The sequence below is a fragment of the Dipodomys merriami genome, unplaced genomic scaffold (genome assembly GCF_024711535.1).
Source record: "Dipodomys merriami isolate MVZ:Mamm:240054 unplaced genomic scaffold, mDipMer1.0.p SCAF_722, whole genome shotgun sequence".
Taxonomy (NCBI): Eukaryota; Metazoa; Chordata; class Mammalia; order Rodentia; family Heteromyidae; genus Dipodomys; species Dipodomys merriami.
This window is the reverse complement of record NW_027206316.1, coordinates 470,137-484,568: the sequence shown is the minus strand read 5'-3', so window position 1 is coordinate 484,568 and position 14,432 is coordinate 470,137. Positions and strand designations below refer to the sequence as shown.

The following is a 14,432-nucleotide window of genomic DNA, read 5'->3' as shown; positions in this document are numbered from 1 at the left end:
AGGTTAAGTTCCCAATGACCAACTATGTCAACCTATTGGGATGGGCAGAGGAACTTCTTCAAGCTCTGTGGGCTCAGCTAAATCACTTTTTATAACCCAGGGCTGGAAACCCAGTTAAAGATCGAAACACAGGATCATCCTTAGTCACGTCACATTTCAAGGAAAAGAAAATAACATGCAAGTTCAATCTCCAGCAGTTGCATTGAAGTGAAGCCAGGGGCACAGGGCGAGAAATATCTGGGCTGGAGTGACTCTGCATCCATTTCAGGAGCTGACTGAAGGGAGCCATTACTCCCGGATCTGACCCATCCTCAAGCTTATGCATGAAGGTCGGTCTGGCCACGCCTATCCATCGGCTTTGTAAACTGTCTTGGAGACACAGTCCCCAGGCCTCTACAGGCACTGCGCTCATGTCTGACCTGTGTAGTCTGCTGACACTAGCATGTTTCTGAGGATTGTGTCTGGCATGATGGACTCCACATATGGCCCAATGTTACCAATGTGCCTAACCAAAGAGCAGGCCTGGCTCAGACAAATATTTGTGCATGCATGACATTAATTGATCAATGAACACTATGACAGCTCTTCGGGCAACAAACAGCTCTCTGCCTGGACACATCAAAACCAGTCCCACCAAACACTGCACTGAAAAGCAGATCTGAACAGTGAATGATTGAGAGGAAGTGATGTTTTCCATTTTTTTTCCTGTTGAACACATGAAAAGAACATCCAAGTGGGGTGCTGTGGTATATTCCTGTAAGCCCAGCATGTGGGAGACTGAGGCAGACTGAGGGGGAGCTCCATATCATGACAACCTGTGCCAGCAGAACAAAGGCTGAGGATGTAGCTTAGTGGTAGAACAGTGTGCCTAGCATGCCCAAGGCACTGGTTCAATTCTCAGTGTTGCACAGAGTCAAAGGCAATTTGTTGTTGAGGACTGTAGGTAGAAATGCTACACATTTTTTTCAATTTTATTTTCTTGTACAGATGTACAGAGGGGTTACAGTTATATGAGTAAGGTAATGAGTACATTTCTTGTTGAGCATTGTTACCCCCTCCCTTGGTGTTCTCCCACTATCCCTTCCCTCTCCCAACTCCCTCACTCCTCTCCTCTCCCCAAAGTTGTAAAGTTCATTTCCAATATACTGTATTGTGGTTATCAAGGTTGCAATGGGTCATCCTGTGTCCTTGTTTCAGTGTTTTATCATATTGGACTTGTATCTAAGTTTGCTGAATTTATCTAGTAGTTCTCACCATGTATTTGGTGACATCATTAGGATTTTTCTGTACATAAAAGTGCATCATCTACAAATAACTTGACTTCCTTCTTTCCTGTATATATGACTGTCATTTCTTTCTTTTGTCTAATTGCTCTGACTTGTAATTCTAGCTCTATGCTGAATAGGAGCTGGGGGTGGGGAGGTATCGAATTTCACTACAAAAATAACAGCCATCTGAGATTAAGCATGTGTTAATTAAGTAGATTTAACTATTCCACAATGTTTATTTATTTCAACATATACTATACATGAGAAAATCACACATGTCATTTGTCAGTGTAAAAATATTTTAAAACTGTTCAACGATTATTAATGACAACTGCTTTCACCTCACAATCTGGAAAACTTGCATATTTTCATTTTGACTCTTTATTACATTTTTAATAATCACTTTGAGTTCTTCTCCCTCCTTTCCTCCCTCCCCACCTCCTTTTCTTTTATGCTGGGATAAATTCTAGTCTAACAGCATTTTTTTTTCTTATTTGTGTACAGGAAGGCCTTCTTATGTAAGGTTCAAACCACCCACACTTTGCTATATTATTAAAGTGTACACCTAAACTATTATCCTAAAGCTGATTTGAAAACTTGCTTATGAGCTGATAAATGACAGCTCCAGGCCACAGCTCCTGCTTCAAAACCACACAAGTTCACCACATCCAAACAGTACCAAAGTACTGAGTACAATATGTTACATTTTAACATTTCCTCCTCATTCATTTATTAAAATGTTGGAAAGTTTTTAGAATACTCAAATACTATGACGAGAGAGAGAGAGAGAGAGAGAGAGAGAGAGAGAGAGAGAGAGAGAGAGAGAGAGAGAGAGAGAGCGCATAAATCATACGGTGTGTCTCATACAGTGTGTCACACTGTGGTTCAGCTGGGTTTGACATGCCTCATTCACTGTGGTGAAGGACCAACTCCTATACTATAGCGGTAACAGGGGAAACAATATCCATTATTGGAAATGGACAACCAGAGAATTCACCACAAGAGCCATTTGTACTTAAATGATCTCCTAGGCAGAGTGATTTAGTAGAGTTTAGTGGAATTTCTCCCATTGTATACACACTGGTACTTGGAGGCATGAGATTTTCATGAACCTAAGTGACATAGAAAAGTTGCCTTTCTGAGGGCTTCCACTGCAGAGAACCTGACATGTGTGAAGACTCAGAATAACGCAGCCACCTGGTCCTCTTGTGGTATCCACATGACTGACGAGGAAACCAAGTTCACCAGCTCCCGGCCCTCCCTACTTGTCTGTGAACAAGTACACAGGACTTCTGTAGACAATGCATTTCAACCATCCATCGCCTGTCCCTACTTTTCCCCTTCCTACCAGTATGACAAGCCAGATGCATTTATTTTATTTTGGCACTGCCAACATTGGACTTTCATAGACGGACAAAAGTTTATTTGACATCAGCTTATCAATACGAGCCATCCCGAAGCACAGGCCAGCCAGTAAAGGAAAGGGCGTCAGACATAAAAGAGAAAACCGTGACATTTATTTCAGACCTACTGCTAGTATCGATTTATCAATGTAATCCCAAAATAAATACACATGGAAATGAGGGGAGAAAAATACATTTCTCTGAATCTAATTCCAACAACTCTCTAAAACACTAGGTAGATGAAGATGACCATGTAAAACCCCCATGGCTCAGCCACCATCAAACTTGTTTGAGTTTAGCATTTACAATCCCAGTGAAGATACCTTGCATCAATCACACCCATCCTTGGGCACCTGGGTGATCAAAGAAGTTACAACTGTTCTCCAAAGATCCTTCCAGTTAAAAACCAACATAGCTACAGGACTGTAAACATTCACATACAGCAAGACCAAAGGAGGATATTCTTAGGGGAGAGGAACTCAAAGGCACAATGCCTATGTATATCTGATCATATAAAATCATATTTATCGATGTGACCTCTAGAAAATGGAAACAAGAGGTATTTTGTTGCTTTTTTGTTTTCTTTCCTTTTTGTCTTGTTTCTTTATTTGGGAGGGTAAAGTGGAGAGCACAGAAATAGAGGGACAAAAGGTGAACAAATGGGGCAGTGGTACTCACTAGACACTATGCTCCCCCAACCCTCACCCCCCCCCCGCCACAAACACCAGACACCAGACCAAAGTCCTTCACATTTGCAACGAACCATGTCCTAACTGTCTCCAGCAAATAGGCTCTTGCCACACAAAAGCCAATTTGAAAATTGCTTTTGATGTAGATTATGAAACATCAGTGCATTTTTATATAAAACTAAACTAACCTTTTCTAGTTGGGAATGAGCTATGTTCCGTCTCTTTCTGATTCTGGCTCTCATTCTTCCAACCTGTGGATGGGGATGGAAGGGAAAAACGGGAAAGAGCAAAGGAAGGGGTGACAATGTCCCAAAAGAAATGTACTTATCACTTGACCCATGTAACCGTAACTCATCTGTCCATCACCTTTATGGTAACAATTTCGAAAAGGAGGAAAAAGAAAACCATAGTGCAGTGCCCTAGGATCTGTGGAGAAATGGATCCAGGATCCTGCATCCATTATCAAAATCTCATGATGCTCAAGTGCCTTCTCTATAATAGCAAAGCATCTGCACACATCCTCCACATACTTTACTTTTTATTCTTAATTATCTTTAAGAAGTTGTAGCAAGGGGTTTCAATTCCACCATGTTCTCTACACCTTTGCTAGATTCCCAATGGATGTCCAATATAACATGAGTGCTGTGTAGGTAGCTGTTATACTGTACAGTTGAAGGAATGAATGATGGCAAGCAAAGAACCTGTACACCTTCAGTCTAGATGGAATTCCTTTCAAATACTTTTCAATCCCTAGCTGGTTGAATCTGTGGGTGAGAAACCCACAGATGCAGAAGGCCCCCTTTAATTGATGTGTAAGGTCCTCATCCTCAAGTTAGTAAGTGGAGCTACTAAAATTGTGTCTATGATGTGGCAGGTATTATGTAAAGTGTCTTGCATATTCGAACCCTTAGGCCTCATCAAATGCTTCCAGGGTCAACATGAACTTTCTCTTCCTTTCCCAACAAGAAAACTGAGCCAGCCAGGCACCGGTGGCTCACGCCTATAATCCTAGCTACTGAGGAGGCTGAGATCTGACAAAGCCAGCCCAGGCATGAAAGTCCATGAGACTCTTATTTCCATAAAACCGCTAGAAAATCGGAAGTTGTGCTGTGGCTCAAGTGATAGAGTGCTCGCCTTGAGCTGAAGAGCTGAGGGACAGCGCCCAAGCCCAGAGTTCAAGTCCCATGACTGACCAAAAAAGGAAAGAAAGGAAGAAACGAAGAAAGGAAGAAAGGAAAAAAGAAAGAAAGAAAGAAAGAAAGAAAGAAAGAAAGAAAGAAAGAAAGAAAGAAAGAAAGAAAGAAAGAAAGAAAGAAAGAAAGATAGAAAACTGAGCCATTTTGGAGTTCCTGTAGCTCATTCAAAATTTCAAAGCTGCTTAATGTATATAAAACCAGCAGGAATCATAATCAGAGGGTAAACTCAGAGTGCAGATTTTGAAGCAGAATTTTGTAGCATCTGATTGACCAGTTGGAATTCCCAGCAAATTTCAAACAAACATCAGACTCAAGTTCTAGCTCAGTTTGAGCTGCTCAGTCAACAGCATTGTGTCATGCAGAGTAAGCCTAGATCTGTCCTTTCTAATCAAAGCTGTAATTTCTCTGCTGCCCTCCCAACCCTCCCCCCCCCCCCCGCCACAAACACCAGAAACCAGACCAAAGTCCTTCATATATGCAATGAACCATGTCCTAACTGTCTCCAGCAAACAGGCTCTTGCCACACAAAAGCTAATTTGAAAATTGCTTTTGATGTAGATTATGAAACATCAGTGCATTTTTACATAAAACTAAACTAACCTTTTCTAGTTGGGAATGAGCTATGTTCCGTCTCTTTCTGATTCTGGCTCTCATTCTTCCAGCCCCTCCTCTCTCCTTCAAATGAGTGTTTTGGTTACTTTTCTTGGCTGTTGTTGTTGTTGTTGTTTGTGGGTCTTTTGTCGTTATTTACAATTGTAGTTAAGAAAAAAGGATTACAGGCTGAAATATCTGGAAGCTTCTGTACAGTGACAAAAATACTCTGGGACCCAGCCAAGGCTCTGCCACTCCTTCCTTATTTATGAGCTGCTTTGGGTACAGATTTATTTTCCTTTCTGTATCCATGCTATTTTTTCCACCTGTCTTGGAATGGAAGTTGCAAGAGCTTAGATAAATGGCTTAAAATGTCCCCCTACTTTTACTGCAAAGCCTGTGTACATCCTTCTAAGACACCATTCTTGGGTCCTGTGGATGTCAGGCTCTGTGAATCAGAATGGACAGCTCACTGGGGAAGGGGAATAGCTATGTCCCATTCCAGGGCACCGGAGGGAGGCTGTGGGAGTGGAAGATGGGAGACCATGGATTGTGTTCCAGCCAGCATCTGAAGTCGTTTGGTGTGTGAGTCCTATGCATCGGGATCTCTTCTGTCACCTACATGCCAGCTTTCTGGCTGACTTATTCCAACCATCATCCAAGACTGACTTACTCCAACCATCCATCCAAGGGAAAGTTATAAGCTCTAAGATAGAAAAATCTCTGAACCTATTCTGGGCCCTAACTCTTCGGCCATTGGAAAATGGAGGTGTTCCATAAATAGAATCTAGGCCAGCCCTTTGTTTTATAGATGATAAGAACAAGCCTCTGATGGAAAATAGTAGGGCTTAAATTTGAGCACACATCTGATCTCCTCCTGGGGGACTTGGTAACACAGCAATTGCCGGAACTGCTTCCAGAATGTCTAGTTTATTTAAGCCTGAAGTGAGATCAAGAATTTGTATCTTTAAAGGCCATGAATGGCGCCTGTCATCTTAGCTGCTCTGGATGGGAGTGGTGGTATATGTCTCTAACCCCAGATACTCTGCATACAATGATGAGAGGGTCACGCATGGTTCAGGAACAGCCAGGGCAAAAAGTTAGAAGACTCGATCTCAACTAACAAGTCGGGTACCATGGTATGCACTTGTCATCACAGCTACAAGAGTGGTATAGTAGGCCCAGGCAAAAACTTATTTGAAACATGATTAAAAGCAAAAAGGGCTCAAATGATAGAGCACCTGCCTAGCAAGTTTAAGGCCCTGAATTCAAACTTAAGTATTGCCAACGAAAGAAGAGGGAGGGAAGGAGGGAGGAAGGGACAGAAGGAGGGAGCGAAGAACGGGGGATGGGGAGAAGAAAAGAAAAGAAAGAAAAAGAAGGGAAGAGAAAAGCAAAGAGAATCTGAATGTCTAACCATTTTTCAGGTGGAGTAAATGGTAATGGTGGGGCCACAGGTTGAGACTCACTGGAAGGGAGAATGCCTGACTCATGTCCATTAACGCAGGTCATGACAGAAGATCCTCTAGAACCTGGATTTACCACTTCCTGGATCTCATATAGTGTCTGTTACAACATAACTGACTCTCAGGTTCAACAACTGAATCCCTTGTCCTTCATCTGCTTTGGGTTCAGACCTCTCATGGATGAAACCGACTTCTTCGTTCAGAAATGGGAAATACAATTCAGCATCCTCTCCCTTGCTCTGTGGTTCACATTTCTAGCTATGGTTATCCACAGTAGCACCTCCACAGGAAGCTGAAATCTGCTGGTACTTGGTGCTTTAGAGGGCTTCTTGGTTCTTGGTTGGGGAAGCAGAGCTGGCAGTAGCTCACAGGATGTTTAAGGGGCTGGTGCTCAATTACCAAGGCCACACTAGTCCTTCGTTCATGTGGGTAACAAAGAGATGATTACGATAATGCCTGCCAGGTGGCATATGGCAGGAAAGCCTTCTAGGATTTAGGAGTTCGTATTTGTGCTATGTGAGTGCCTACATTTGGCTCAACAAATAGGGTATTAAAGCAATCTTTAGTACAAATCGCAGAGTGAATACACATTTTGACTAGGAAAAAGCCTTTATCTCTAGAGTCTGGCAGTTTGAAGCCACCATCTCCAAGAGGCAGGAGAGTTACATATGAGGTCCAAAACACCGACACAGAAACACACACACACACACACACACACACACACACACACACACACACACACACACACACACACACACACACACACACACACACACACACACACACACACACACACACACCCCAGGAGCATGCTGGTGCTTGCACATGCTTTCCACACTGAACAATCTCTGGTGAGCTCTTCCAAATCCTCAATTGCAGGCTGGACCCCAAAGAAGTCCCATGTGAAACTCTGCAGCTGGGAGCTAAGCAACTTCAAAGGGGAAAATTCTGAAAAACCTTCCCAGAGATGATTGTCTAAGCTCAGCTGCAGTGGATCTCTGCTTTCCTACACCGGTGGTTCTCCAGCTTGAACAACTATTGGAGAGAGTAATTTCTTCCATAGCATTTGGGGTTTGGCACAGGGTCCCCAGTGCTGCATGAGGGAAGCCACAGCTTTGAACCTATAGCAGCCCAGTACAAGTGATGTTAAGAACCTGTGTCCATTGAAGACCTGGGCTGGGAGCCAGGTTTTATGGAGCTCCTGTGTTCTCTCAGTGGACCCAACTCAGGCCTCTCTAACCCCAGCTGCCTCTCACATTTATACCGTGAGGCTCTGAATGCTTCTGACTGTGACCCCACACAGACCCGGACCCCAAAGATCCCACCAAGTAACCTTAAGGTGTCTTCTGGTTCCAGCCCTGGTCTCTCCATTCGACTCAATAAAAATCTCTATAGTCTAGATGAAAACAGACAAGATGGATGATCAAATCCAACCTAAGACAGGGAGGTGGGAAGTGGTGGGGAGCAAGAGCCTACTGGGGCCAGGCCTTGACAGTGATACCATCATACAGGAAGGCCAAGCGCCTGGCTCCCCGGTGGGGTTGAACTCCATTCCTAGCCAGGTGACAGCCAGCATTAACAACAAGGTCACAGCTCTTGGGTGCAGGGGCGCCTCTACACTGACACAGCTCTTTTTCCTTAGGTGCAAAAAGTCTTCAGAGACTCGCTCACAATATAGGCCTCATTAGTGTACACACACACACACACACACACACACACACACACACACACACACACACACACACACACACGAAGGTTTTAGAAACGTAAGCCCACATCTACAGACTGAGGGAAATCTGGATTACAAATAATTCATGAGAACCCAACAGCCCATCATTAAAATTTGATTCTTTCAGGTAAAAAGCACAAAGGAGACTCATGAAAGAAACACGCCAGCTGGTAAGATTCCAAACCAGTGGACTGACTGGCCTTCTCTCTCTCATTCCCTCTCCCCACCTGCCACCCCCCAACCTTGTAGCCTGGCCCTACATTTCCCGACATGGTCATGTCAAGCCCATGCTGTCAGACAATAGCCCCCCACTGCACAAAGCTCTGGGTTTCCAAGTTGCTGAGGGGGGCTTTCCCTGGAAACAGTCCACAGCCAAGCACACTGTGGAACCATCAACATGGCTAAAAGTTAAGAAGTTCAGGAAGCCCAGAGAAGTCACCATCATATGGCATCCAGAGGGCTTGAGATGTCCGGCTGCATGAATAGGAGCACAGTGATGAGGACTAAGGAAGGTCCATTGTGCCAAGGCTGGTGCACAACATCCACAGTGCCTGGCCTGGTGCAGGCCTTCTCAGGACACAACACAGAGTTTTTATAAAGGCCACTGGGAGAGTCACAGCCAGTACATAGAAAAGTCAGAACAGAGAAGCTGTCCAGGAAAGCTGGACAGAGGAAAGACATGAGGTAGTCGGGGTGGGTATGGTGAGTGTGGGTAGACCATCTACTAACTCTAGACATATGAAGGAAAGCTGAGCTAATTCTGTGATCCTGCAGCTAGCAGGCTCAGCATGGAAAGAGGGGCTGCAGGTACAGCCAATGATACTTAGGCCCCAGCCCGTTTCATTCCTCTTGCTCTGTAACTTTGGAAATTTTGAGCCAGATAGTAAAGAACAGACCACCTGCCTTCAAGCGTCAGAAGTGAGTTACGAAAACCTTAATGTTTGTGTACCAGGATACACACATGCACACACGTACATACATGCATATGCACAGACCCATGCACACACACTCAGATAACCTCACAAGAGCATGGCATTGCCCCATTTGTTAGGAAATGGAAAGACTTGGAAAAAATTATATTAAGTGAAGTAAGCCAGACCCAAAGAAACATAGGTCCCAAGGCTTCCCTTATATGTATATGTCTGATACAAGCAGAAAAGGTCAGATAAGTTTATGTTAAGTGAAATGAACCCCAAGATTGCTATTGTTTCTAATGGATTTATAAGATACCACATGATTTTTTAAATGTCCCTCCCCCACAGTATAACCCCTGTTTGCACTGTATTTGATATTGGTATAATCTGGGGAGGGGAAGGGGAAAAACAAATTGTTTAAATAGGGATACAGGTTGACCAACTGCAACAAGAGATGTACAAAATGCTATGTCGAAAAATAAACTTTACAATTTAGGCGGGGGGGGGGAGGCCTGGGGGTGGACGGGGGAAAGGGGGAGTGTAGTTATGGAGGAGGGAGGGAAGGGATGTAGGGGAATAACAAAGGAGGACGCAACAATGCTTGATAAGAAATGTACTGTACAGTATTTTCACAATAAATAACATATTTAATAGAGCTACGTTCTACAGAAATAAAAAAAACTCTCACACCCCAAATTTCAGATTTAAACTAAACTTTCTTAGGTACAAAAGAATATTCTGAGGGTTTTTTTTCCCCTTACAATTTATTCTTGAGAAGTCGGGAAAGGTCATGCCCTACCCCACAATCTTTCTGGAAATCTAGGTTGATTATGACTTCATTAGGTGGGAAAAGTAGAGTTAAAACTCACTGAGCAAAAGGATAAATGTGAGCAATTTGTTTGGCTCAATTGTCTATAATACATAGAATTATCATAAAAACTCAATTAACAAAAAATGTCTTGGAGGATAAACTTCCTTGAAAACAAAAGCTAGTTATGGTTTTGGAACCCGTCTTTATGAATAATGAAATAGTGCTGTCGGCATTTATAAAGGTTCCTGTGATTTTCTTCCTCAGCCCAGCACATATGGGATTCTGAACAGCGCAAAGATGGTGAGATGCCCCCGGCTGCAGCATCCTTCCTCTCTCCTTCCTTCCCAGCCCATTTGCTCTGCCCTTTTAGGACTCCTTCCTTCCCACCTCTTTATCACTTTTGTTTTTTATTGTGAAAATACCATACAGAGGGATACAATTACATGGGCAAGGTGATGAGTACATTTCTTATCAAGCATTGCTGCCTCCTCCTTTCTTTCTCCTTCCCCTCCCTTCCCATCCTACAAGCTGGTTAGAAAGCAAGTCCATGGTAAGCAAATGCTAAAACTCTGAACTAGCAAAGAAATCCTAGTATTTTGCTTCCTGGACACCATCATGACCTGACCTCTTTGTAAATGTTGGTTGGTCTTATTCTAATCAATAGATATTGTAAGAATCTCATAGATCCTCAGATGGTTTATTGGGCCAACCCTGAGTCCTGCAAATCTTAGTCTTTGTTTCCCATCATCTGCACTGATCACTGCAAGATCCCAGGCCCTTCCCCAATGGCAACTGTCACCTGTCACAGAGACCTCAGACAACAGCAAAAAATAGCTTTTCTCAAACAAGGTAAGTGACATTCTTGGGTACACTTAAATATTAATTAACTGAGGTGTAAAAAGGTTATGTTGACATCAATGTTATGTAAATATAAACATCTATGTTTCATTAAGTCCAGTAGAGCTCTTTCAATAAATATATTTTAAATACCTAAAAATGGAGGCATTTGGTAATTGCTTAACAGTTGGCTTGCCTTCTTTCCTTCATTCCTTCTTTCTTCCCTCCCTCTTGCTCTTCTTCTTTCCCTCCTTCCCCCCTCCTTTACTCTGATCCCTTCCTTCCTCCTTCCCTCTCCCTTCCTTTCCCTTCCTTCATTGGTTGTACATAAAATGTACCAATCATGCTGGCACCAGTGGCTCAAAGCTACACAAGAGGTTGAGATCTGAGGATCATGGTTCAAACCCAGCCCAGTCAAGAAAGTCTGTAAGACTCCTAGCTCCAAATAACTACTCAATAGCCATAAATGGAGCTATGGCTCAAGTGGTAGAACACTAACTTTGAGCAAAAAAGCTCAGGGACTGTGCATAGGACCTGAGTTCAATCTCCAGAACTGGCACAAAAATAGTACCAATCAATCAGTACCAAGCAGTGTCCTTGAACAATGAAATATGGCTGTAGATAAAGCAAGATTTACCTGGGTGACTTCTAGGTAACCTTACTAGGTAAAAATAATCTGTTAGTTTCTTCCTATAACTAGGCTCAATAGTCCAGAATCAGTGCTCTAAACTACCTCTTTAAAAGAAAAATTAATGACACGTTAGACAATCTACTCAAGGAAATACCCTACTATCTTAAAATTATGAACATAGAGAAGTTATCTAGAGTAAAAAGATAGAAATATAAAATTTATGTTAACTATATACTGTATATAATTTCCTTATTAGTATATATTCCAGTCTATGTATAATTTCACAAAATATTCTCTTCATTACATAAATCAAGACATAGACTCATCATCATTATGCACTTCAAAGATGCATTAAAACTGGAAAGAAATTCAACCAGAGGATTAATAATAATAATCTGTAGAGGTGAAAAGATAAGCAATTATTTTTCTGCCTCTATTTTCCTAATGAAGACACATTGTTGTTATTTTTTTCTGTACTTGCATTTGATTAGGTGTATGTCACAGCCATGAAACAAGAAAAAAAATCATTTTATAGGAGAACATGAGAAACAGTCCGGACTTTAATCCATAACCCTGCTCCAGTATTTACTGGGCTTTTCCTTGAAGGTCAGCTTCCAACTGTGCCTGTCATAAAGACTCAGCCACCTGGTAAGTAAGCCCATTTGCAGGGAGGAACCATGGGCCACACCCTACAGTACCAAAGACAGTGGCAGGAAAAGGATCTGTTGGAATCACATCTTCAGAATTACAAATCTCAGCATTTGAAGCCTCTTGGTCTTGGGACATGACAGGGTGTTAGCTCAACTCACAGCCCAGAGAAAAAGCTCCACACAAGCTCCACGGATTGTCAAGGGACCATGAGATCAGGATATCACCCTGGTGCTATCTCTGTCACCAGCAGGGCTATTACAGCCCAGCCCTGGGTAGTTTCCTGCCTTTGTTAAGAAGTAGTAGATGATTTGGTTCTGATGGGATCCAGTTCCAAAACCCTCCAACCTACAAATAACTCTGTTCCATAAACAGAGTTAAACCACCAAGCTGCTGATAGGCAGCCAATTTTTACCTACAGAAGTGGAATTTTTCCCAATTCAACCTAAGCTTAGCTAAATGCATGCCACCATCCCTCTATGTGGTCTTGAACGCTCAGGGGCAGTAGCTTTCTGAAGAAATGGCAGGAAGGGTAGAAACAATCAGTCAAAGCTGAGGATAAATGACCAGCAAGACTGCTACACTGCTGGACTGAAATTCAGAGCTGAACTTGACTTTTAACTTTTTAAATTGCATCTTGTGACACCCCCTCTGCAGAACTGGCAAATATGGGTATCAAATTAGCTCTTTTTCCCTTACCTGTTCAAGATCACTAGTTTTATTTTAGCCCACACAATTTGCCCTGTGTACAGTGTCTTGTGCTTTTCTAAGCCACGATAATAAGACTCTGAAAAAACTACCAATAAGAAAAGCAATAAAGGAAGTGGCACTGTGGCTCAAGTGGTAGAGCATTAGCTTTGAGCTGAAGAGCTCAAAGACACCACCCAGGCCCAGAGTTCAATCCCCACAACCAACAACAAAAACAACAACAACAAAAAGCAATAAAATGCCAGAAGATGAAAAGGACTGGTAATGTTACATAAGCAACATAAGATTAGGGCCCCTAACACACACACAAAGGAATATATATACACAAATAGATGTATGTATACAGATAGATAGATAAACAGACAGACAGACAGACAGATGCTGTCCTGATAAACCACTGATGAGCACGGTCTCAGGGGTGGTCTGTAATGAAGAGGTACACAGTGGGCATTCCCCTTTAGGGAGACTCAAGGGTGACCTATTAGCTGAGCTACAGTGGTATCTGGGGTCCTCCTTCTTCAGGAAGAATCTAAGGTAACCTCAGATGGCATAGAACCTAGTGGGCATGCTCCTTCAAGCCAGAGGGGAAAAAGGAGGTCTGAAGAATCACAAATGCTCATCCCTGAGCTCCTGTGGACCCTACCTGGTGGCTGGACAGGAGACATTTTTAGTGGAAGCTGAGGGGCAGGTTTGGAGGTTTTATGCCACATTTACTGTTGCACGCTGAGCCAGGCTCTTTCTGTCTCTGTCTCTGTCTCTCTTTGTCAAATCATTCTTAAATATTTTTTAAACCTCAACCATAATAACTAGCTAGCACACAGCTTAATATTTCCACAATCACTTTCCAAAGTAAAAAAAAAAAGATGCAGGAGAGTAATATAACTCAGCATTATGACAGGAGAGAGAAGGGAAGGGAATGAACACAGGGAGAGACAGTGAAACTCAGAAAACTGAGGGAAGGAGTGGGGTTGGGAGGGGTGGAGGGATGGATGATGAAAGAGGTGACATGATCAAGACGCATTGTGCTGATAAACTGATGTGTTCAATGGTAACACCTTTGTACAACTACTTAAATAAAAATGTAATGTTAAAAAAGAAGAAAGCAAACCAGGAGGGGTTAGATGTTGCCTGTATCTGCCTGGCCCATTTTCTTTAACTGTCACAGAACAGTTACATTTGAAGAAAGTACAGCACACTGCTAGTCTCTCTTAAATTTGAGAGGTGGGCTGGGTGTTAGCAGCTCACACCTATAATCCTAGCTATTCAGGAGGCTAAGATCTGAGGACTGTGGTTGAAGCTAGCCTGGGCAGAAAAGTCTGTGAGACTCTTATCTCCAATTAACCAGCAAAAGCTGGAAATGGAGGCATAGCTCAAGTCATAGAGCACCAGCCTTGAGTTTTTCACTAAGGGAGAGCATGAGGCCCTGAGTTCAAGCACCATTATTAGTGGAAAAATATAAAAGAGAAAAAGAGAAAGAGGAAGAAAGAAAGACAGAGAAAAAGGGAAGGAAGGAAGGAAGGAGGGAGGGAGGGAGGGAGGGA

The 14,432-nt window shown here is 42.8% G+C and overlaps 1 protein-coding gene across 1 annotated transcript in view; it reads right to left on the bottom strand.

The window, feature by feature from the left end:
* Positions 1 to 14,432, bottom strand: part of LOC138818254 (uncharacterized) — a 254,028-nt gene that overhangs the window by 11,757 nt on the left and 227,839 nt on the right. The window lies entirely within an intron of this gene.